The 23,555-nt window shown below is 48.4% G+C and overlaps 1 long non-coding RNA gene across 1 annotated transcript in view; it reads right to left on the bottom strand.

The window, feature by feature from the left end:
• Positions 1-9,538: 9,538 nt before the first annotated feature.
• LOC145504367 (uncharacterized) overlaps positions 9,539-23,555 on the bottom strand; it is a 34,472-nt gene continuing 20,455 nt past the window's right edge. Inside the window, exons 3-5 of the long non-coding RNA XR_014052156.1 lie at positions 21,431-21,721; positions 15,694-15,852; positions 9,539-11,991 (exon numbers count right to left, since the gene is read on the bottom strand). This is a non-coding gene — a long non-coding RNA (uncharacterized LOC145504367). The remainder of the gene's footprint in view (positions 11,992-15,693; positions 15,853-21,430; positions 21,722-23,555) is intronic.

Below are 23,555 nucleotides of genomic sequence, written 5' to 3'. Positions count from 1 at the left end.
CGTTTCTCAATCAGATTGTGACATGTAATGAAAAGTGGATTTTATATAACAACTGGTGATAACCAGCTCAGTGGTTGGACTGGGAGGAAGCTCCAAAGCACTTCCCAAAGCCAAACTTGCACCAAAAAAATGTCACGGCCACTGTTTGGTGGTCTGCTGCCAGTCCACTCTAACTTGCTGAATCCCAGCAAAAACCGTTACATCTGAGAACTATGCTCAGCAAATCAATGAGATGCACCAAAAACTACAATGCCTTCAGCCAGCATTGTTCAATAGAAAGGGCTCAGTTCTTCTCCATGACAACACTCAACCATACACTGCACAACCAATGTTTCAAAAGTTGAATGAACTGGGCTACAAAGTTTTGCCTCATCCGCCACATTCAACTGACCTCTCACCAACCAACCACAACTTCTTCAAGCATCTCAGCAACTTTTTTCAAGGAAAACACTTCCACAAAAAGCAGGATGTAGAAAATGCTTTCCAAGAGTTTGCTGAATCCTGAAGCATGGATTTTTACCATACAGGAATAAGCAAACTTATTTCTCATTGGCAAAAATGTGTTGATTATAATAGCTCCTATTTTGATTAATAAAGATGTGCTTGAGCCTATATAATGAATTAAAATTCATTGTTTGAAATTGCAGCTAGGTTTGCACCAATCTAACTCTAGACTGCATGATTTCACAGGGAAAAGAGGCGTTTGAGTTAACATCCCTCCAGCTGTCAGGGTTTCTCTCTGCCCACCCATACAACTACCAACCCATCCACCCACCCACCAGCCTATCTGTCATCCATCCACCCACCCTTCTATCTATATTTATCCTCCCACCCACTTACCATCCCACCTGCCCACCCACCCACCAATCCTTCTGTCATCCATTCATTTCTTCATCTATCCACCCACCCTCTCTCTGTTCAACCACCTAACGGTCCATCTGTCATCTATCCATTCATTCATCCATCCACCCATCCCTCTATCTATATCTAGTCACACACCCACTTACCATCCCACCTACCCACCCACCCACCAATCCATCTGTCATCCATCCATTCCTTCACCCATCCACCCACTCCTCTGTCTATCCATCCACCCATCTGTCTGCCCATCTGCCTGTCCATTCATTTATCCACTCTCTTACCTGCTGACCTGAGGAATTTTATTTACAGATAATGTAGCAAAACATCTTTCCAGCCAGAGAAGACAGTGACAGTGCATGTCCCACTAGCATTCAGTTACTGGTGACATCTTTGGACTCAAAGAATGGTACTTTGTGACTCCATTAGCTACATCAATTACTTGAAATTTGAAATGACAGAAAACTGGCCAGAAAAACAAGCAAGCAAACATGAAATCCATCAAGAAACCCAGAGCTAGTAGTTGGTGGGTTGGGGAGCAGAGGGGAATATAACGTATTTTCTAGTACAGACAGTTTGAGGACTGTCTTCAATGCCTTCAGATGTATTCAATGCTTGAATTTTTTGAAAATTGAGAATTTGATGGGCAGAAACACAAAATGCAGTTTAAAAGGACAAATAAAAATCATTAGCATTCTCTGCAAGTATTTCCTGCAGAGAGCAATGAACATATGCCCCTCTCTCTATCCTGCACTGCGTGCTCTGGGGAGCCCCCAAAGTCAAGCCACACAGCTCCTATCTTTCAGGAGCCTTCGTTTCTTGGGGAAGAGAAAAAAAGCATTATCTTGACAAGAAAACACGGTGGAGACGGGTGTGAAGAAGTGGTACAGGCGTCAAGGGCAATGAAGTTTACTTGTCAGAAAGTTTGGGTCCTGGATGTGTACAAAACAACGGAGGGATCTTCTTGGGAGACAGGAAGCCCTAAGGCAGAGCTTTGCCAGTCACTCAGAGTGAAAAACCCGGCTCCCCGAGAGGCTGAACAGTCACACCCTGCCTGATGGCATCCTCGCCAGCCTTGCCCTCACCAACAGCAGTGGGGGCAGAAGGCTGGGGAACTACCCTCTCCTTCCCACCCCCACCAGGCTCCCTGTCATCATGCAGTTGACCTTCAAGGCTGAAGGCAGGGCGCCCACTGCACCCTCACCCTGGGGAGCTGAATGCAGGCCTGGGGGAGCTGAGACCTGCCCTGGACCAGGGGTCCTGGTGCTCACTCCAAGTGTAGCGTCCACTCCATGCCCTGGGCTTCAGCTGCATTTGCTGGCATTTTTGTTCACTTCTTTTTCAATCCTTCACCAAGTTACCATCAGATCTTGCTGAACGAGCTCCCTAGGGTTTGTAATATTATCCTCACTTTCTTTGGTGCAAGCATTTTTTTTTATTCTTTCACAATAAATGGGTACTATGAGAGGATGTGCCTAGATATTTTCCCTGCAGTTCAGACTTGGAGTTCCTTAAGGGCTGGAATCTTGATCTCTTCTTGGGACCCCCGGCCTGACACACTCTGGCTCTTAGAGGGCGTGTCATTGATGTGTGTATGTGCATGTGTGCATTTAAAACAGCTTTGTTGAGATTTACATGCCATACAATTCATCCATTGCAGGTGTAAAACTGAGTGACTTTTAGCAGATTTACAGATCACTAGAGTTAATTTTAGGACATTTTCATCATCTCAAAAAAAAAAAAAATCCTGTACTCTTTGTAATCAATAGCCCTTCCTCTTATGCCTCCAGCTCATAACAACCACTCATCTTTCTTTCTCTATGGATCCGCCTGTTCTGGACATTTTGTACAAATAGAATCATAGAATGTGTGGCCTATTTGCCACTAGTTTCTCTTGCTGAGCTTGTTTTCAAGGTCCATCCATGTTGGGTTGGTACCTATCCCTTTTTATGGTTGAATAGTACTCCATCATATGGATAGATCACATTTTGTTTACCCGCTTATCAACTGATGGACGTTGGAATTTTTCTACCTTTTGACCTTTATGAGTAATGCTGCTATAAAAGTAAGACACACATTTTTGGGTGAATGTAGGTTTTCATTTCTCTTGAGTGGATACCGAAGTGTGGAATTGCTGGGTCATATGGTAACTGTTTCACCTTTTAAAGTATCTCTATGTTTAACTGTAACGTTTGTATTCCAAAGTAGCTGCACCGTTTTATACGGTGGGGTCTCACGTTCTCTCATACTCGCCAACACCAATTATCATCTGATACACAGATACGTCTTGAGTGATGTCCTAGGGATGACGAAGGCTGAGAGACTCCTGCAGGATATAAGAAGTAAGTTCAGACTCTAAGCTGGGTTCATTCCCTGTGATTCTTAGCCTTTCATGCAGATCCAGCTTGGCCATGTGAGAGTGAGAGCTCCTCAACTTTGTATTGCGTGTTGGCCCCCATCCTGAGAACATGCCAGACTTCGGTCATCTTACCATTCATTTTCTGACCCCCCCACCTCCATCCTCTTTCCTCGGACTTCAGTTAACCCTTCAAGGCTTCCTGCTTTCAAAACCTCACATTATGCACCCAAGTGTGGGGCAGCCCTCCATGGCACCAACACACGAAGGTTAGTGCCTAGTGTGACTGGCACAGTAAGGACAAGGGCAAAGCTCTGACACGCAGCTGGAGTCCCAGCTCCACCTGATTAACCAGCAAGGTGGGTCTCCCCTTTTGGTCCACACAACTGCCCCCAAACCCCACGCCACAAACACAACCACTCGTGGAGAATGAATGAGCAATACTGAAAGTCAGTGAATGCTCTCATCTGAGCAGACAGCAAACGACAGCTCCTTACCAGGATGAGGTCTGAGAGCTCCAAGAAGAGTGAGGGCTACAGGGTTACCTGTAACTTTCAGGTACTGACGAGTGCGGTGAGAGCCTCCATCCATTCCTGAAGTCACCATGTGGGAGAGGAGGGCCAGCGGGCAACCTCGGAACCACATGTTCTATTCCAGCCCACCTGATGCCAAAGAATGCTCAAACTACCGCACAATTGCACTCACCTCACACGCTAGTAAAGTAATGCTTAAAATTCTCCAAGCCAGGCTTCAGCAATACGTGAACCGTGAACTTCCAGATGTTCAAGCCGGGTTTAGAAAAAGCAGAGGAACCAGAGATCAAATTGCCAACAACTGATGGATCATCGAAAAAGCAAGAGAGTACCAGAAAAACATCTATTTCTGCTTTATTGACTATGCCAAAGCCTTTGACTGTGTGGATCACCATAAACTGTGGAAAATTCTGAAAGAGATGGGAATACCAGACCACCTGACCTGCCTCTTGAGAAACCTGTATGCAGGTCAGAAAGCAACAGCTAGACTTGGACATGGAAAAACAGACTGGTTCCAAACATGTAAAGGAGTACGTCAAGGCTGTATATTGTCAGCCTGCTTATTGAACTTCTATGCAGAGTACACCATGAGAAACACTGGGCTGGAGGAAGCACAAGCTGGAATCAAGATTGCTGGGAGAAATATCAATAACCTCAGATATGCAGAAGACACCACCCTTATGGCAGAAAGTGAAGAAGAACTAAAGAGCCTCTTGATGAAAGTGAAAGAGGAGAGTGAAAAAATTGGCTTAAAGCTCAACATTCAGAAAACTAAGATCAAGGCATCTGGTCCCATCACTTCATGGCAGATAGATGGGGAAACAGTGGAAACAGTGGCTGGCTTTATTTTTCTGGGCTCCAAAATCACTGCAGATGGTGACTGCAGCCACGAAGTTCAAAGACGCTTACTCTTTGGAAAGAAAGTTATGACCAACCTAGACAGCATATTAAAAAGCAGAGACATTGCCAACAAAGTTCCATCTTGTCAAGGCTATGGTTTTTCCAGTGGTCATGTATGGATGTGAGAGTTGAACTATAAAGAAAGCTGAGCGCTGAAGAATGGATGCTTTTGAACTGTGGTGTTGGAGAAGACTCTTGAGAGTCCCTTGGACTGCAAGGAGACCCAACCAGTCCATCCTAAGGAGATCAGTCCTAGGTGTTCATTGGAAGGACTGATGTTGAAGCTGAAACTCCAATACTTTGGCCACCTGATGCGAAGAGTTGACTCATTAGAAAAGACCCTGATGCTGGGAAAGATTGAGGGCAAGAGGAGAAGGGGACAGCAGAGGATGAGATGGCTGGATGGCATCGCTGACTCAATGGACATGGGTTTGGGTGGACTCAGGGAGTTGGTGATGGACAGGGAGGCCTGGTGTGCTGCGGTTCATGGTGTCGCAAAGAGTCAGACATGACTGAGCAACTGAACTGAACTTAGGGAAATCAGCAGAGATTGCTGAATGAATTATTTTGCACAAGGAATTCAAATGTTCAGGATTTGAATATCAGCTCAAACTGTGGATCATATTTCCTCTTTTAAAAACTATTACTGATGATAAAAATATTTTTGGAATCATCATTTTATAACTGATTCTGGTTCTACTAGTCTCTTGGCACCGACAAAAATTGCAAAGGAACCTTTCCTGGCACCCTCGTCTGTGGTCCCACCATGACCGAGGCCACCTGCCACAGAGCTGCACTCGGAAAGTGAGGAATCTGGAAACAAAGCAAACAGCCTTAATCCATGAGAAAACTTTATCACAGCTTTTCCCAAGAAATCTCGCTTAGAGTGGTAATACTGCAGGACGGTAATAGGTATTAAATAACAAAAGAGCCCTGGGCTCAAACAAGCTTGTAAATTACCAATTAAGCCCAGTTTAAAAAGGTTTATTTACTGCAGCATTTTTGGGGGGTGGTTTTTAATACTGCGATGTGAATTATGAATCTCCAGGAGGAGAATGTAACATGCAATATTTCCCAAACTCTTGTGACCACAGAAACAATATTTTCAAGCCCAACTAGGGGACTGTGTGTCCACACATCACCAGTATGTTGTACAGCAGGATGTAAAAACCAGAGATGGAGCAAAGGTCACAACGCTTTCCAAGGGGGAGGATGAAAGACCATAATCCTTGTGCTCAAATCCCAGCCCAGCTCATTTATTTGCCCTCAATCACATGATCATATAACACATATCCTGCTATTCTATTGCTTGAAGAATGCAGATTCACTATTTTTGTAAACCTCACGTGGCATCATTGAACTAACGTGTGTTTTAATTTGTTTGTTTCAAAGACCTTGTTTCATAAAAAAACAGGTTTTTCCCATAATGAATTTTACAGTATTCTTTCCCACCCTGGACTTTCTGCAGGACTATTCAGAGCTGGAACACCAGAAAATGCCCTTGTAAGTGAGAAGGCCCAGTCATGAGGCCACTACGGCCGTGAGGTGTCGTTCCCGGGAAGGCAGACGGACAGCTGTCAGCACAGCAGACAGGCTTGGTTTTCCTTCAGGAAGAACAGCGGGCAAGGTGGTGATCTCAGCCAGAGTATGCATCTCGGTGCTAACTGCCAATATGACAGCATCAGAGAAACTCTAGTGGGGCCCAGCTGCCAAGAAGGCTTCAGATCAATGCAGAGAATTCCATGTGAAGAAACACGGAATTTTGTGAAAGGGATGAAATTGGTAGATGACACAAACCTGGAAAGAGCATTTAATATTATGACATTTAGATGAGTGTGCCAGTCTTCTGGGACCGTCTTAGTGAAGCACTGCCCACGTGGGGGTTTGGAACAGCAGGAGTTTCTTCTCTCTCATTCTGGAGGCTGGAGACCCAAGATCAAGGGTTAGCAGGGCCTTGCTCCTTCTAAAGGCCCAGGGAGGGTCCTCTTGCTTCCACTAGGCTCCTGGTGGTGACCCTCACCTTAGGCCTGAAGCTGCCTCCTTCCAGGGTCCAGTGGCAGCCCCTGTGTCTGTCCCTCTTCTTCTAAGAGCACCAGTCATCAGATCACAACCCACCCTTGTCTGGTGTGACCGCATCTTGACTTCACTATATCTGCAAAGGGCCTGTTTCCAAGTCAGGTCACATTCACAGGTACAAGGGTGGGGATCTGAAGGGCTCTTTAGTAGGGACATAATTCAACACCAGGACAAAGAGAAAACCTCTAGAAATCTTGGTAACTAGAGAAAAGGAGTAAAAATACACAAAGAAATTTAAAAGGGATCATTTAAAGATTTGTCCCTGGGTTCAAACATACACCGAAACATGTATACAGTAAAAAAGATTCAACTGGAAGAAACACGCATGTGAAAAAGTTGATTTATGTTGGTCAACTGCAAAGTTCCTGTGAGTGGTCTGCAACATGCTAGTGAAATGCCAGCAGGTCATGAGTATGGTATCTAGATCAGAGGCCATGGTTACCTCAGCCCCATCCCAGAAAGTACAAACCCAGAGTGCCAGGTTTAGCAGCGAACAACAGACCCCAAGAAGGCAGGCTGACCTACACAAGAAGGAAATCCAAAAATGAGGGGGTATGTGCATACATGTGGCTGGTTCACTTTGCCATACAGCAGAGACCAACACAACTACACCCCAACAAAAATTAGTTTAAAACAGAAGAAAGCAGTCTGGATGGCGTTCAGAGGGCATCTGTGGGGAAGTCCAAAACCCAGACTATATATGAAATGAAAGGGAAAATGAGTAATGATTGGGAGGAAAAAGACTCAAGGAGAACAAGAGAACCAGCTTCAAATACTTGATGAGCAGACGTGTGGAACAACTTTGAATTCATTGTTTTTCGGCCTTTGGGCTAAGATCAAGTATAGCACGGGGACGTCCCAGGTGGCACAGTGGTAAGGAATGTACCTGCCGATGCAGGAAGCACCAGAGACTTGGGTTCGATCAGGTCGGGAAGATCCCCTGGAGTAGAAAATGGCAACGCACTCCAGTATTCTTGCCTGGAAAATCGCATGGGCAGAGGAGCCTGGCGAGCTAGAGTCCATGGGGTCTCAAAGAGTTGGACACGACTGAGCATGAAAACCTTTATGTTAGTGGTAATGGGGAGGTGGGTGTGAATTTAATACACAACCCAATGTGGGGGCTGCTGACATGGAGGAACATTCAGGTGGAAGGCGGGTGAGCCCTCGTGTAGGAGCCATGTAAAGAGGACCTCCACTCGGAGATCCTGTCCTTCTCTGTCTCAGGAAAGAAGAAACCATCGAGTGGGGCTGGGGCGCCTTCCGGCTTTGCCCAGAGAGGCTCCCGGTTGTGTTTGCGCACCGGTGAGCTCCCCCAGAGGAGCCCATCAGGTGCCAGGGTGATGGTCCCAGGACCCAGGGGGAACTCGCATACTCTGACTGAGATAGCAGGTCTCCAATCTCTCCTGGAGACCTTTATCAGTGAAAATGGGGCCAGAGACTGCATTCCAACAATCCACTTTTAGTACCCGTGGCTGCCAGGAAATTCAGCTGAATCTTGTTAGAGTCAATTTGACAGCACCCCTCAAAGCTGGAACCCTAGGGCTCAGTGCTGCCAATGGGCTGAAAAAATCTGGCCACCCTCCCGGTAACCTGAGAGAGGGTTTGGGAGGGCTGAGGATGGAGCTCAGGTAGGCATGCAGGGCTCGGTGGGGATTTCTAGCTGCGCCTTCATAGATGCCAGGTGCCCACAGTTCTGTAAACGATGAAGATTTTCAAATGCATATGTACATGCATACATACGTACATGCACTGAGTCATTCAGTCATGTCTGATTCATTGTGACCCCATGGACTGTAGCCCACCAGGCTCTTCTGCCCATGGAATTTTCCAGGCAAGAATGCTGGAGTGGGTTGCCATTTCCTACTCCAGGGGATCTTCCCAACCCAGAGATTGAAACAGTGACTCCTGCATCTCCTGCATTGGCAGGCGGGTTTTTACCACTAGAGCCACCTGGTAAGCCCCACATACATACACACACACGTACATACATACATGATCAGTTGTATCTGCCTGAAGGTTATCGCAGGCAGTCTTACCTGTTTTACACATTAGGATCTTGGATAACAGTTTTGATTGCTGCTTAAGTTTTAAAAAAAGCAATTTAGTCCTAGCGAAATGGACTGAATCGAGCCCTGTGAAACACAGCAGTGTGCTAAATACGTGATGGGAAAAAATGAAGTATGGCAGGAACAAGCAGAGGGTGAGTGAGAGAATTCCTCCCTCCACTGGCTGCAAACAGGGTAGACGGGGCTGAAGATTTGGACTAACGAGAAAAAGCATAGGTTGAATCTCTGGGCTCATATAGGACCTGTCTGTGGTCACCTGGGGCTAAAACGTCCCCTCCAGTGACCTCTGGCTTAGACACCTGGACACACAGGAAGGGAGAACAGGAGAGTTCCCGACAGGAAGTGGACGCCAGTTTTAGTCACTTCCTCCCAAATGAGGCACCTGTGGGCGGCCTCCGGTGAGTTTCAGGCAGGGAACGTCCATGCACGTGTTTTCCTATTTTTGTTGTTGTTGTTCAGTCGCCAAGTTGTGTCCACTCGGTGACTGCATGGACTGCAGCACCCCAGGCTCCTCTGTCCTCCACTGTCTCTGGGAGTTGGTTCAAACTCATGTCCATTGAGTCAGTGGAACAGGGCTGGCTCTCTCTTTCCTCCCATCCACACCCCTAATCAGGTGTCAACACGCTTGTTTCTATTAAGGGCAGACAGTAGATATTTGGGGTGTTAGGGACCCTATGGTCTCTGTCACAATTATTCCACTCTGCTACTGCAGCATTATTGCAGACAATTCATAAACAAATGGGCATGGCTGCATTCCAATAAAACTTTATTTATAAAAACAAAGGATGGGCCAGATTTGTCCCATGGGCTGTAATTTGCTGACGTTAGATTAGTTCTCCACCTCTCCCTGAACCTGATATTTTTTCCCTTTCCCTTCTAAGCACCTGTCCTGCGGTCTATCTAAATACTTCTCCAGATTCTGGCACTGATCTGTGGGGCACGGAGGGCTGCCAGACACCATACATGGTGCCCAGTTAAAACTGAATTTCAGAGAAGCAACTGCGAGTCTGTTTCAGGGTAAATATATCCCGCATATTGCATGAGATATACTTACAGTAAGAAAAAATTTGTTTATCTGAATTCAAATTTAACTCGGCAGACTCTCTGTTTGTTTGCCTAATCTGCCAACCCCAGGGAATGAAACTTTAACTTGGGAAGCGGCATGCACCCAGTGTGTGTGGATGCAGGAAGCTTCTTCCTGATAAAGCTGGACTAGTCTGTCCCATGGAGCCTCACCACAGACTTAGCAGGGCTTCCCAGGTGGCTCAGTGGTAAACAATCTGCCTGCCAAGGCAAGAGACTCAGGTTCCACCCCTGGATCAGGAAGATTCCTTGAAGAAGGAAATGGCAACCCGTTCCAGGGTTCTGGCCTGGGAAATCCCACGGAGCCTGGCAGACTACAGTCCATGGGGTTGCAAAGAGTCGGACAGGACTTAGTGACTAAACAGCAGCAACGATAACAACAAAAGACATGGAAAGGAAGAAGCATCCACGTGGGAGTGCAGAGCTGGGCTTTCAGCCCCTGTGACCCCGTGGACAGTGGCCTGGGGATGTGACCCAGCCAGCCAAGCTCAAAGTCTCAGAGGGCCCGGGGAACTCGAACTTGCCTGCTGGGCCATTCAGTCCGCCCTGCCCTAGACAGGAGCAAAGACTGTTTCCTCGCCAAGTTCACCGTCCAACACCATTTCTGAGGCTCCAGGCTCTAATCTCAGGGGTACTCCTCTCCCCTTGTAACAACTTCAGCCTTTGCCTTTTGCATGAAATAAAATGCTGCGAACACTCTCACCCTTTATCCCGTTCTTCTCTGCTAGTGTTCAATTTATTGAATGCGCTGCACTGGTAGATGAAAATGTACTGGTTAAAATCTAGTGCACTATAAGTATGTCAACACGTAGATTGAATAAGCAATGATACGTTTCCTAAGCATAAAAACTTAACTTCTTGACTCTCAGGAAGATGTTATTATTTTCACTATCTTTCAGTTAGGGAAACTGAGGCACTGGGGAACTAGCAACCATGACCAGGTGGACACAGTCAGCAGAAGGCGGGGGTGGGGTGGGAACGGGGGGGCAGGGAAGGCAGGCACAGGACTCAAGGAACCTGACCCCTGAGCCCAGTGAAGCCACGCTACCCTCTCCAAAGCTTACCTGAACGTTTCTATTTTTCAAGATCTGGTTCCTAATGGTTTGTTTTAACCACAGCATTTGTTTCCTTTTGATTATTAAAAATTTAATGTAAAAGTAAAAAGTGTCAACAAAATATAGGAACTTTCAACTTTGTGGTCTCTTACTTTATTACTTTTACTACTTTTTAGATTGTTTTCTATGTACAGGTGTGTGTGTGTGTGTGTGTGTGTGTGTGTGTGTGTGTGTGTAAACCTTAAGTACATACACTTGACAAAATTGAGACATCCCCCATCTTACTTTCTGATCTTCTACCTGGACAGCTGCACGAGTCTAAGACCTCAAGCTCAGGGAAGGTCTGGAAATGCTACCTGCATCGGGGCAGGATCTACGTGCACTTCGGCGTGAGTTCGGGGGAGAGGCATCCGCCCACCCCGGCCGTCTGGAATCCCGCCGGCTCCGGGATCAACAGGCCAGCAGGTGTGGAAAGAGCAGGAAGTGGGAGTCCCAGGATGCCAAGGACGTCCAGGTGCAAACCGCTCTCCCGTTCCTCACCAGGCCCTTTGTGTACAGCAGGAACAATGCTGTCCTGGCTCCTGCATCCCGCATCCTGCATCCCAAATCCCGCCACCTCTCCCCCAGCTGGCCACTCCTCTCCGGACCCGTTTCCTTCCCATCCCCAGGGTTCTGTTTCCCTCAGCGCTGAGACCTTTTCCGACCTTGACCATGAGAAGCAGGTGCAGTCTTTGTCTTTAGCTGCCTCCCCAAGCCTCCCCCAGGACACACACTTCATACTTGGGGGATTGGAGCCCCCTGCCCACTCAGTCCCCTGACCCTGGAGTCTTCCTTCTACCAGGGCAAGTGGGACTCACAGAAGTGACTCCAGAAGAAGCATCTCACGACTGCCTTATCTTTCTCCAACGACCTCTGTCCTTCAAGGTCACAGAAACTGCCTTCATCCTGAGGCTCACGGGCCAAAAGTCACAGCAGAACAACAGCATGGGGTGCCGGACAGGAACCAGAAAAGTGCTGATTCCCGAGCCTTTCATTCCGGAAGTCACCACGATGCCAAGTAGAAGCTGGATCCCAGGACGGGGGCGGGCGGGAAGGGAAGGGTGGGAGAGAAGGGGAGAAGCTGTCATCACGTGCTTGGCTAGACCCAGTGCCACGAAACAGGACAGCGGTGAGGACAGTGACGGTGCTGGGGGCCGAGTTCCTTCACCTCCTTCACCCACTCACTCCCCGCACCGCTCAGCCATCCCTCACTCAGCCAGGTCCATTCGGAGCTTTGAGCGCAGCTGGATGGGGGAGCAGCCAACTTGCTGCTCCTCCAAGAACCCTGGGCACAAAAAGGCAGGTGAGTGCCAGCAGAGAGAGGGGATCCCCGAGATTCCTTCCCACCCCGGAGATGCCCCAGCGGAGCCAGGTGGTGGAGGTTCGAAGCCCCCCTCAAGACTTGCTGCTGGAGAAACTGGACCCAGTTCCTTACAGGCTCAAGACTCCAGCCTCCACATGCAGAAACAGGGGTTCTCAACTCACGTCATCTAAAGCGCTGTTGGTTTCCCTCTCTGTGTCCTATCTCCCCAAGCTTCAGCTACTCCGCCTACTTTTAACCCAGCGTTTCCATGATGATCCTTTCCTTTCCTTTTGCTTGTTCGGGACTAGCTCATGGGCTTCCCTGGTGGCTCAGATGGTAAAGAGTCTGCCCACAATGTGGGAGACCTGGGTTCAATCCCTGGGTTGGGAAGATCCCCTGGAGAAGGAAATGGTACTGCACTCCAGTATTCTTGCCTGGGGAATCCCATGGACAGAGAGGACCCGGGTAGGCTACAATCCATGGGGTCGCAAAGAGTCGGACACGACTGAGCGGCTTCACTTTCTTTCTGTCTTTCAGGACTGAGAAAACACATCCCTTCTGCTGAACCCAGGGCATAGGCCGGACAGTAGTCAGGCCCATCTAGGGAGAAGACCGAAGTCCAGCGGCCTCGCTCCTGTCCTGCCTTCACCCCCACAGACACCCCATTCTGGGGACCCACAAAGCAGCAGGGGGCAGTTACCAGATCTCCCGAAACCGAGCCATCCTGGGGAAGCCCTCTCCTCATGGCAGGCTGGAATTCAGGGGCTAAAGGCCTGAGCCATTAGCCATAGCTCTTCTTCCCCAGGATGGAGCTGTAGCATCCTTAGGGGTCCTTGGGACCCTCCACCCAAGTAGAAAGAAAGCCCCTTTCCCAGCAGACTGGCACCGAACCCAGAGATGCCTTGCTCTCAGGCTGTTGGTTTCCTCCTGAACAACGTGTTTATTGAAACCAGCGTTTATCTTCCTGATGGGATCCTGAAAGACAGAGGGAGCCGCGGAGATGATGAAACATGTCTGGTGGGGAAGCGGCAGGGCCGCCCGAAGTGCTGACTGTACAGTCTGTGCCTCGGTCACTCCGTAGACGGAGTCTGGAACAAATTGCAATATTTAATGCACAATTATGGTTTTCAATAAATTGTTCCCAGATGGCTCAGGGAAGCAGCATTAAGCAGAAAACAAGGAATGATCAGATTTTAATGAATTTTGTTTCTCTTGCCTTGTTTCCTTCATGAATCCTACTTGAGTCTGTGGTTCAAGAGTGTTATCAGCTACAGGGGTGTGTGTGCATACATGTGTGTAAGGCATTAGACACAGCTGCATACTTAATACATACAAGTGCACGTGCAAGGAGGGTGTGCTGTGCGCTGTGCTTAGTTGCTCAGTCGTGTCTGACTCTTTGCCACCCCATGGATGGTACTCTCCAGGCTCCTCTGTCCACGGGGATTCTCCAGGGAAGAATACTGGACTGCCATGCCCTCCTCCAGGGGATCTTTCCAACCCAGAGATCAAACCCAGGTCTCCCGCATTGCAGGCAGATTCTTTATCATCTGAGCCACCAGGGAAGCCCGTGTAATGAGCATACATGGATAGAATGGTATGTCTATCTATATATTTCATTTATTCAGCATCTTTTGTGTACTGAGATTAGTGCTCAATTATATTTACTATATTCCTCACTATTCTGCCAGAAAGATGATGCTATTCCCATTTTAGAGATAAGAATGTTGAGGCTCTGAGAAGTAACTTTTCGAAGGTCATCAAAAAACTAGTGATGGAAGTAGTAAGTGGACACCCCTCCATGTGCCTAACTAGTGCATTTTGTCCAGTATATAACACATGGCTAATATATCAGTCGGACAGGCATATAAACATACCATTGGAGAGAAAGCACCAGCCAGGGTCTCAGCCCACCAGGCTGTGCACACGCCTGAACTCTGACCCTGTTGCTGGGAAACTGCTGCCCTCTGGCAACTGCGTGGCTGGTCCTCTCAACATTGGTCAAGCTCAAATGTCACATCCTGAGCTGCCTGCCCAAGCCCTGGTCTAACACTCTCAACTTCTCTATCACATCACTCTTTCTATCATCACAGCCATATCTCTATTTAGTAATTGTCTCACCTATCCTAAAACACACTGCAGGAGGCCAGGGGCTTTATTTATCTTGTTTATAATTAAACCTGTGAATCCTGCATATTTATTCAATACATAAATGGGGGTTATGTTGGTCTCTCCCCCACTACCTGCTGTGTGTTTGGGTTTTCAGGTACCAGGCACCCCTCCTGGTGGTCTTTGGGGCCCGTAGTTGAGGCAGCACTAATTTGGGTCATGTACCTCCTGCCACATGGGTCTTGGGCCCAGCATTTGGAGCACTCGGCGTTTTTCTCCCCTCAGTAAATGGGCAGAGTGAAATATTGGCATTGAAGACCCATGCCAAGAGTGAGGGAAGTTCTGCTTCGAATCGTTTCACATCAGATCGGATGGAGGGGCTGTTCCCACGCTGACACAAGTCTCCTCCCAGCCAAGAGCAGTGCCTTGGGCCAGTGTCTGCTGAGCACAAGTGTTGGTGATTAAGTACTGCAGACATTAGGGCATCATGTGACACACAGCCTGGATGAGGCGGCTCACGAGTCCCAAAGCACGGGGCCCACTGGTGCCTGCAGGCACCCTGAGGATGGATTTTCTACCAGTTATGGACACACAACATCCCTGGGCGTTGTGCAGTAACTTTGCCAAACTCACGCTGTATCTCCAGGCATCTCCCAGCACCTGGAAGACAGGTACAGGTGTGGACTCTTGCTTCCTATGGCCATGGGCAGGCCAGAAAGAGTAGGCTTTGGAGTCCTGGTGAAACAATGTGTATTTTAACTGTACCACCTGACGAGGTAGGACTCCAGACACTTTTCTTGCCTTCTCAGAGCCAGAACAGCCCCCTTTGCTAAGTGATTGATGTAATTACTCCCTCTTAGAGGCGGAGTGAGGACCATGGAGAGAAGTGTGTGACAAGGTGGTCACACCAGCCAAGACTTCGCATCCAAGACAAGACTGCTCAATCCACGTCCTCTCCCAGGTGCAAAGCACCTTCAGAAAAGCCAGGTAGAAGCAGGTGCGCAGGCAGCAACCTGGTACTCTGGTTACTCTTGTCTTCAGAGTAAGCCTCTTGGGATCCGTCAGAGAGAAGGGGTCCAACTGGGCCCGGTCACAGTCGGTGACCTCCCCGTGACCACCCCTTTCCCGGGAGCCTCCAGCAGAGAGAACTGCCTCTGATACAGTGGAGACTCTGCGCCCCAGAAAGGAGTGGCAGGAGCCCAGCTGCTCTGAAACCTTGGGGATCTCCAGCCTGGCCCTCAAGTGAGCATGATAAGGGCATTTGCCCTCCCCACTGACATCCACCAAGGTCTCAGCTGCGTGGTCAGGCTTGCCTCACCTCTGCAACCTGTGCCCTGATTCTATGCACCTCCAGGCCAGATGATGTGACTGGCTGGTTCCACGCATGTGCATCCAGTAGGGGCGGGAACATAGTGCCCATCATCTGTTCCCCAGGACCCAGCAGTGGGTCCCCAAATTCCAGGGCTGTGAGAAGTATCTGAAAGAAGGAGAAGGAAAAGGACTCATCAAGGCCACTCTTTAGAGAAGCAAACAATAGCACAAACGACGATTGTTGATAGTTGCTAATGAACAGGCATCGATCCATGACTGTCAGTCGGCTTTTCTCTATGCAGGTGTGTTCACAGTCTTTCTTAATCCTTGTACCAGTCTTTGAAGGTGATACTATCATGGTTGTTCCCATTTCAGAGATGAAGAAACTAAGGTCACAAGGGATCAAATGACCCACACAGGGTGGGCTAAGTTAGCAGGTAATAGATTTGAACCCACGCACCTTGCCACTCAAAGTCCAATCCTCCACCAACAGAATCCACACCTTATGGGAGTTTGTTGAGAATGCAGAGTCTTGGGCCTCACACAGGCCCACTGAATAAGAATTTGTCCTCTAAGAAGATTATCTTAATTAAATGTGTCAACACTAAGAGCTCTATAGCTTGGAGAAATAACACATTACTTTTAAAAAAAAATTATGCATTTGTACAAGATTCATCCAATACACAAGACAGACCTATGGATTCTAATGCAACAGATTTGAAAACAGTCAGTGATAGAGTTTTAGCTTTCATGTTGCAAATAATCTCTAAGAAATGACCACTTGTGTGCTTTAGTGCAGTATCAAAGATGAATAACCACAATTACCTGAAAACGTTACTCAAGTGAAAGTAGCTCAGTCATGTCCGACTCTTTGAAACCCCATGAACTATACACTCCATGGAATTCTCCAGGCCAGAATACTGGAGTGAGTAGCCTTTCCCTTCTCCAGGGGAATCTTCCCAACCCACGGTTCGAACCCAGGTCTCCTGCATTGCAGGTGGATTCTTTACCAGCTGAGCCACAAGGGAAGTCCAAGAATCAAAAAGGAACAAATTGAATAAACCTTCAAGTAAGAGAAGGATTAACTCTTCCTTACAGTAGTGTTCCAGTTAACAAGTGTGGGAGGAACAGAAATAAAAAAATCACCACTTGCAACATGAGGGTGATAATCATTGTACACAGAATCACAGGTGGGTGCTAATATTTGTGGGCAAAAGGATAAGGACAAGCAGGGTTTTGAGTAGTCTTGAATCATCTTCCCACAAGATACCTATTAACCGTAAAAAAAAAGACAGTGGATAAAGCTGACAGGTACCCCCTTAACCAAGTGGCCCAGATTAACCACACCCATCATAAGGCTCGTCCATGTCAAGGACTCCCTGCTATGATTCACTGAGAAGGACACAGCATTGTGTATTCATTGGTATTCTTGCCAAAATGCATAATCTCATTCTGATCTTGAGAATACCTACAAAAACCCAAATTGGACGACAGTCCACAAAAAACAAACAAAAATACGCCAATACTCTTAAAAATAGTGTTGAGGTCATAAAAGACAAAGAGAGGCCAAAAGAAATGTTCCAGATCAGAGATGACTAAGAAATACGAGAACTAAACCCCGGGCCAGAAAAAGGCCATCAGGGGACAATCTTTAAAATTTGAATAATTTGCATATTAGTTCATAGGGTTGGATCCACGGTAAGTTCTGGTTATCATTTTAGTGTGATTGTGTAAGGCCTGGCCGTTTGGGGAAGTCAGGGGCAGGGTGTTCAGGAATTCTGTGCACTCTTTCTACAATTTTGTTGTTCTAAAACTTAAAAAAAATGAAGAATTGTTAAAAATGTGCTTCATGGGAATAGACTCCAGAGTGGCTCTTTAGAGCCTTGTGTCGTGGTAACTAGGGGGAGACATCAGGAAGAAACATGGAACGGATCCATGAGCTTTTACAGAATTGTTTGAAATTAATTTGAATTATGCCATTAAACAGATGTGCTCCATGGGGCATGGACAACTTTTTATTTCTTAAACGTCTACCCACTGCTGCATCAGATGGCATCAAATTAATTATACAGAGTTATCAAGGGATGTGACCTAACCAGCCATGGCACAGTCATACATCATCACAAGTCACGCAAAGGCACTGCCAGGCCAGGAGGGGGGCTTTCCACCATCCTGGGATCAGATCCAACCTGACAGGCTGGCTGACGACTCTCCACGCACACCTGGAGCACACACATGTGCGTCTGAAAACTTAAACGTCAGCACAAAGTGAAAACACCCAAGTGGAAGAGACGTGTCTAAAATCATCAGAACTGGTTAACTAGTACAATTAATTATTCACATTTGACAATGGGAGGTATATACAAGGTATGTTTATACATTTATTTTATACATTTAAATATTGTATGCTATATTTAGAGAATTATTGCATATGTGTTTGGATATTTTATGCAGCATATGAAATGTTAAGACTCATATATAAATGAAAGAGTGAGCAGTCAGGTGGATGGATGGATGAAGAAATGAAAGACAGACAGATGGACTTGCATACGTATCTGAAAAATATACGAAGGATAAAGCTATATTATACTTTTTAAAAAGGAAAATAAGTTAAATTTGTTCTATTGTCTAGTTTGTTCTATTAGAGTGACAGTTACTTTCTTTCAAAAAGCAGTGCTTTTTTGAGGATTTATAAAGCACTCTGACTCACTCCTGCCCTGAATTTTATTCCATAAAGAAAGTCTTTACACACAATCAAATCAGAGCCAATCTTTCTTACGGTAAATGCTCAGTTCCTTCAATTAAATAATAGAAGCATTAGGTGCATCCCTCAGTAAATATTGGTTGAGTGAATAAATAAATGGATGATTAAGAAAAATCATGAAAGTGAAAGTCGCTCAATTGTGTCCAGTTCTCTGCAACCGTGGACTGTACCCCACCAGGCTCCTCTGTCCATAGAATTCTCCAGGCAATAACACCGGAGTGGATAGCCATTCCCCTCTCCAGGTGATCTTCCAGACCCAAGGGTCTCCCGCATTGCAGGTAGATTCTTTACTATCTGAGCCACCAGGGACACAGCTTTATATCTGGAATGAGGGTCAGTACAGAAGAAAGTAACATAAAATACAATCTATTAAAGATATATAACCTTCAACTCAAAGTAGAACTTGAGTTCTAACTCCAAAAATGGGTTGAATGTTCCCCAGTCAGATTTCTATTTACACTTAATTAATCATCCATACATTCACACTTCCAACCATCCTTCTAGTCTTCCATCATCCATCCATCCATCCATCATCCATCACCCATTCATTCTTTCAGCAAAAGCTTAGAGACCCCAGGACGCTAGCCTAAGGGCTGCTTCTGCTAAGATAAACAAGACATGAACCTTTTCCAAAGAACTCAGTAACTTTGGGGAAGACAAGTCCGCGAATCAACCCACTCTGGCCATCAATGGCTACAGGTCCTGTTGTAGGCAGCTGACCAGGCTAGACACAGGGCTGTTAAGGCAGCAGTCTGCACACCTGCTTGCTTGCCTGCTCTTGGCTGCTCAAGGCTGCAGAATCTTGGCTCCCATTCACTCATTCAATCCCCGGGAATTTTTTAGGTTCCTGTTATGATGATGCGTCTGGCAGGGTTCTGCAAAGATCCTCCAGTGCTATAGGAAAGCCAGCAGCTGTAATAGCATTTGTGCCACCAGGGCACACAGGAGGCTCCTCGCCCAGGTGGACAGGCTTGTCAGGAAGGGAGGGGCCCTCTCACCTGGAAGATGAGTGGGATGGCCAGGCTGGGGCTGCAGGAAATGGTCCAGCCATGGAAACAGCGAGTGAGAGGGTAAGAGATGAGAGAAAGTGGGCCTGACGGAGTTGGGACGGGCTCTGGCAGGGGCAGGGCTGGGCGAAGGACACAGACTGAGGAGTCAGGTGGGGTTGTGCCCCTGAACCTGGAGGGCTCACTGAGTCTATCTTGAGGGTCTCAGCAAGAGACTTGATCTCAAACCTGAGACTGCCTCTGGGAATTGTCAAAGGCCGTGAACCAGTGAGCCGGAAACCCCTGCCCAGTCATCCCCTTCCTCCCCAGGGGTGGTCCTGCCACCCACCCAGGCCAAGTCACAGGTCCACCAGGCCCAACCCTGTGCTTCCACTCTGGGGCTCAGGAAGCCCAAGGCTGGAGGCTGGAGAGAGGGAAGAAGTTTTCTTTCTTTCTTTATTTTTTCTTGAGAAATTTTCCTGATTGAAAAAAAGTTTTTAAAAGCTGTTTTCATAAAATCAGTCCTTTTGATTTGAGGTGTTTAGGGGGATTTTGTAATATTCTGTCAGCTGGCTGTGGTTTTTTAAAATGTGTTTATCTTTAACTGGAGGATAATTGCTTTACAATGCTGTGCTGGTTTCCTCCATACATTGACATGATTCAGCCACAGGTATCCATCTGTCCCTGCCCTCTGGGGCCTCCCTCCCACCTCCATCCCATCCCGTTCCTCTAGGTTGTCACAGAAGAAGTTTTAAACTGGATACGTTTCAGTTTTGACTTGACACCTCATGAGATTGTTTTAAATTACCAAAATGAGTCTGTCTTGGAAGGGTAAGTAACACCTGGGATTGACCCATGAGGGGAAAAAAATATGGACCTGTACCAGAATTCATTGAGGAACAAATCATCAGAGCAGGTTTGGGGGGATTTACTGGGGGGACTTCCCAGCTGGTACAGTGGTAAAGAATCTGCCTGTCAGTGCAGGAGACACAAGAGATGTGGGTTTGATCCCTGGGTCGGTCAGGAAGATTCCCTGGGGGAGGAAATGGCAATCCACCGCAGTATTCTTGCCTGGAAAATCCCACGGACAGAGGAGCCTGATGGGCTACGGTCCATGGGGTTGCAAAGAGTCAGACATGACTGAGCAGGCACTTCAGTACTGGGGGGCACGTGGTGAGGTGTTTCCTCCCTGCTGCTCTCCTGCTCTGACTCTCCACGGGGAGGAGAAGAACTTCCTTTGCATAGGACTTGCCCGGCTTCAGTGTGGACAGCTGATCAGCCCAGGGAGGGTAAGCTGGGAAGAGGGTACCAGGCAAGCTGGTGAAGCAAAAGGGAGGGTGGCCTGGAGCAAGAAGACAAGAGGATGGGGACCCAGGACTTGGATGGCAAGAGGTGCGGGGAAGGGGAGCTCGTGTGGAGAGGAGTCTCCCTCCCCATCGGTGGTGTTCAGACTCCACCCTGCATCCGCTTCACCTGGTGGGGCAGGGGTGGGCCGGGCACCCCAGGGTGTCTGCATCTTCAAGCCCAGGGGGCCCGAGAACCTGCCTTTCTAAGTTCCCATGTGATGCTGTTAGGTTGGTTCCGCCTTGAGACCCATGATGAGTTTTCTCTGAATAGCTGTGGACAGAGTTGCCCAACGTCCATCACGATCACATTCATCATGGATGATGGAACCAGTGCATCCTGAGAACTCACAGGCGTCCCTAAAGCAAAGAGTACAGGGTGGATGACAAGTTTCGCCATCAAACACCAGTGCCCCCTGGGTCTGACACTCAGGCTCACCCTAGGCCAGCATGGGAGAGTCCTAGCCTGGAGACCTGCTCCCGAGCTGGTGAGCTCATGTCCTCTGGGGCCCCTGGGCATCGGGGCTCCCTCAGTGCTGCCCTCGGGGAGGTTACGTCTGTGCTCCAGCTCCTGTTCCGAGAACCCTGGGTCCCAAGCTTTGATTAAGCATTTCTCAGGACCGAGATGTCTCTCTCACGAGGGCCCCTCACCTGCCGGCCAGGTTGCCCATGTCATCAGGCCCGATGGCTTTGCGGTGCTCTGTTCTCCAACAGAAGTAGTACTTCCCGGTGATTTCTGGGTCCTGGGGCTTATCTAAAATGGCTGTAATGTGTTTGTCCTATAAACCTGGGGGAGAGGTAGGGGACCCGGTCACCCTGGAGGCTGGAAGGAATCAGACACACCTGTGAGTGATGATGAGTGACCCACGGTGTGTGGACGCTCTCACTCGCCTCCTCCCATGACTTTGAGTTGACCTTAACTTGATCAGTGTTGCATCTTCCCTGTGGGATAAAAGGAAAGGAACAGTGCATTAAAGCTCTTCATCAAAGCTCTCCGTTGTGTGGGATAAAGTGGCCTGATCGGGGTCTGAGCTGAAGCTGGACCCTCCCCCATCACACAGCACTCAGCACTTCATGGGTGTCAGTGGAAGGTCTTCCTCAGAGGAGCAGGGCTAGCGAGCTTTCCTGCCTTACCACTTGCTAACCATGGGGTCATTCCCAGCCTGTCCAGGTAGTAGATACCTTGGCAGGTATTCATCAGCTCTCAGAAACCCCCCTAACTCTGCATCACCCCTCATCCAAGGGCATCAGGCCGGCAGCCAGCCGTGGTGGCACCACACGCCCCTGCAGGGATCGTAGCTGGTGGGGGCCTGGCGTGGAAGCCTGGCCAAGGCAGGGAAATGCCGAGAGCACGTGTGGTGTGCTCGCGGGAGGAGCCGGGAGAGCCTGGAGGGGCGAAGAGTGGAGGAGGGGCTGAGGAGGGAGGACAGACAGACAGACAGGCCAGCAGAGACACACAGGCACAGAGAGAGAAAGATGAAGACAGATAGAGACAGGTGGAGACACACAGAGACACAGAGGTAACAGACAGAAGCAGGGATCGACAAACCCAGAGGTGGACAGACAGACAGAAACAGAAACACAGAGACATACAGATATTCACAAGCAGAGACAGACAGAGACAGTCGCACACAGAGGCAGATGGACAGACAGAAGAGGCAGTGAGGAGAGTCCTCCGGCTCCTGGTTCTCACCCCTGCCCCACCAGCCCTGGCTCATCCTACCTTGGGGTCCTTGAGATAGCCTCATATCCTAGTAAAAATAGATCTTTTTTTTTTTTTCAGCCACCTCTAGTTGGCTTTCCTCCTGAGGCCCAAGAGTCTGCCCAGTGCAGGTGGTCAGCAGTCTTGTGCCCTCACCCAGCTCCCTGTTTCACCCTCTTGTGCCCCCCATACCAGCCCAGGGTCGCCTGACTTTGACCCTCACTTGTCCCCACTGCCCTGGGCTGAAGGCCTGACCTCTGGTTCCAGACTCAGGCCAGCCAGGTCTCCTTTGTCATGGCCCCTCTTCACCTGTGGGTTGTAAACTGGAGCCTGATGACCTTGATGCTGACCTGCCCTTGGCCCACTGACAAAAAACCCTTCTTTTTAGAGGAAGACATCACTTCCCTCTTTAAGCCCAAACTTTAAGGTTTGCCGGGAACCAGGCCACCAGAAGGGCCTGGGGAGACGCACAGTCCCTTTTGGAAGCACTCATTTTGCTTATTCTTGCCAAGAACCAAGGCCATTTTAATTAAACCTTTCCCTCCAGGACTATTTGTACAAGCCCCACTTCACAGCCGAGAAACACCAGGCACAGACAGCGACCCGGCACAGGCGGCTGCCACCTGCCTGGAACCAGGTCCCGAGGTTTGGAAAACCAACAGGGGCAGGCCTGGTAGACTCTAGCCCAAATGATGCCAGCTACACACGTCATTGCCGAATGCTGGCGGTCCAAGAACCTCAGCCAGGAAAGAAAGGAGATCGCAGAGAAGCCCAGAGATGCTGTAAGTCATCACCACGCTCTGGTCACTGGTGACAAGAAAACAGAGAAGCTGGAACTGTGGCCTCAGGCAGCCTCCACTCTCCAAAAACGTGGGTTCCAGGCCTCACATTCTCCATCTGCTCGGGATAAGAAAGCCAAAGCCTGTGCACCGGGTTCCTTAAGCTTCCCGTGTGTGCGGAGAACCCCCGGAGCTTAAGGGAAATGCTGATTCCTGTCCTCCCCATCGAGGCTGCTGGGATTCGGTGCAATACTCCTGAGATGAGTCACAGTTACAATCAGATGACCATGCTGCA

The sequence above is a fragment of the Giraffa tippelskirchi genome, chromosome 5 (assembly GCF_054371585.1).
Source record: "Giraffa tippelskirchi isolate mGirTip1 chromosome 5, T2T-mGirTip1v1.2.pri, whole genome shotgun sequence".
Classification (NCBI taxonomy): Eukaryota; Metazoa; Chordata; class Mammalia; order Artiodactyla; family Giraffidae; genus Giraffa; species Giraffa tippelskirchi.
The sequence above is the reverse complement of the archived record's forward strand: the minus strand, read 5'-3'. Positions and strand labels throughout refer to the sequence as shown.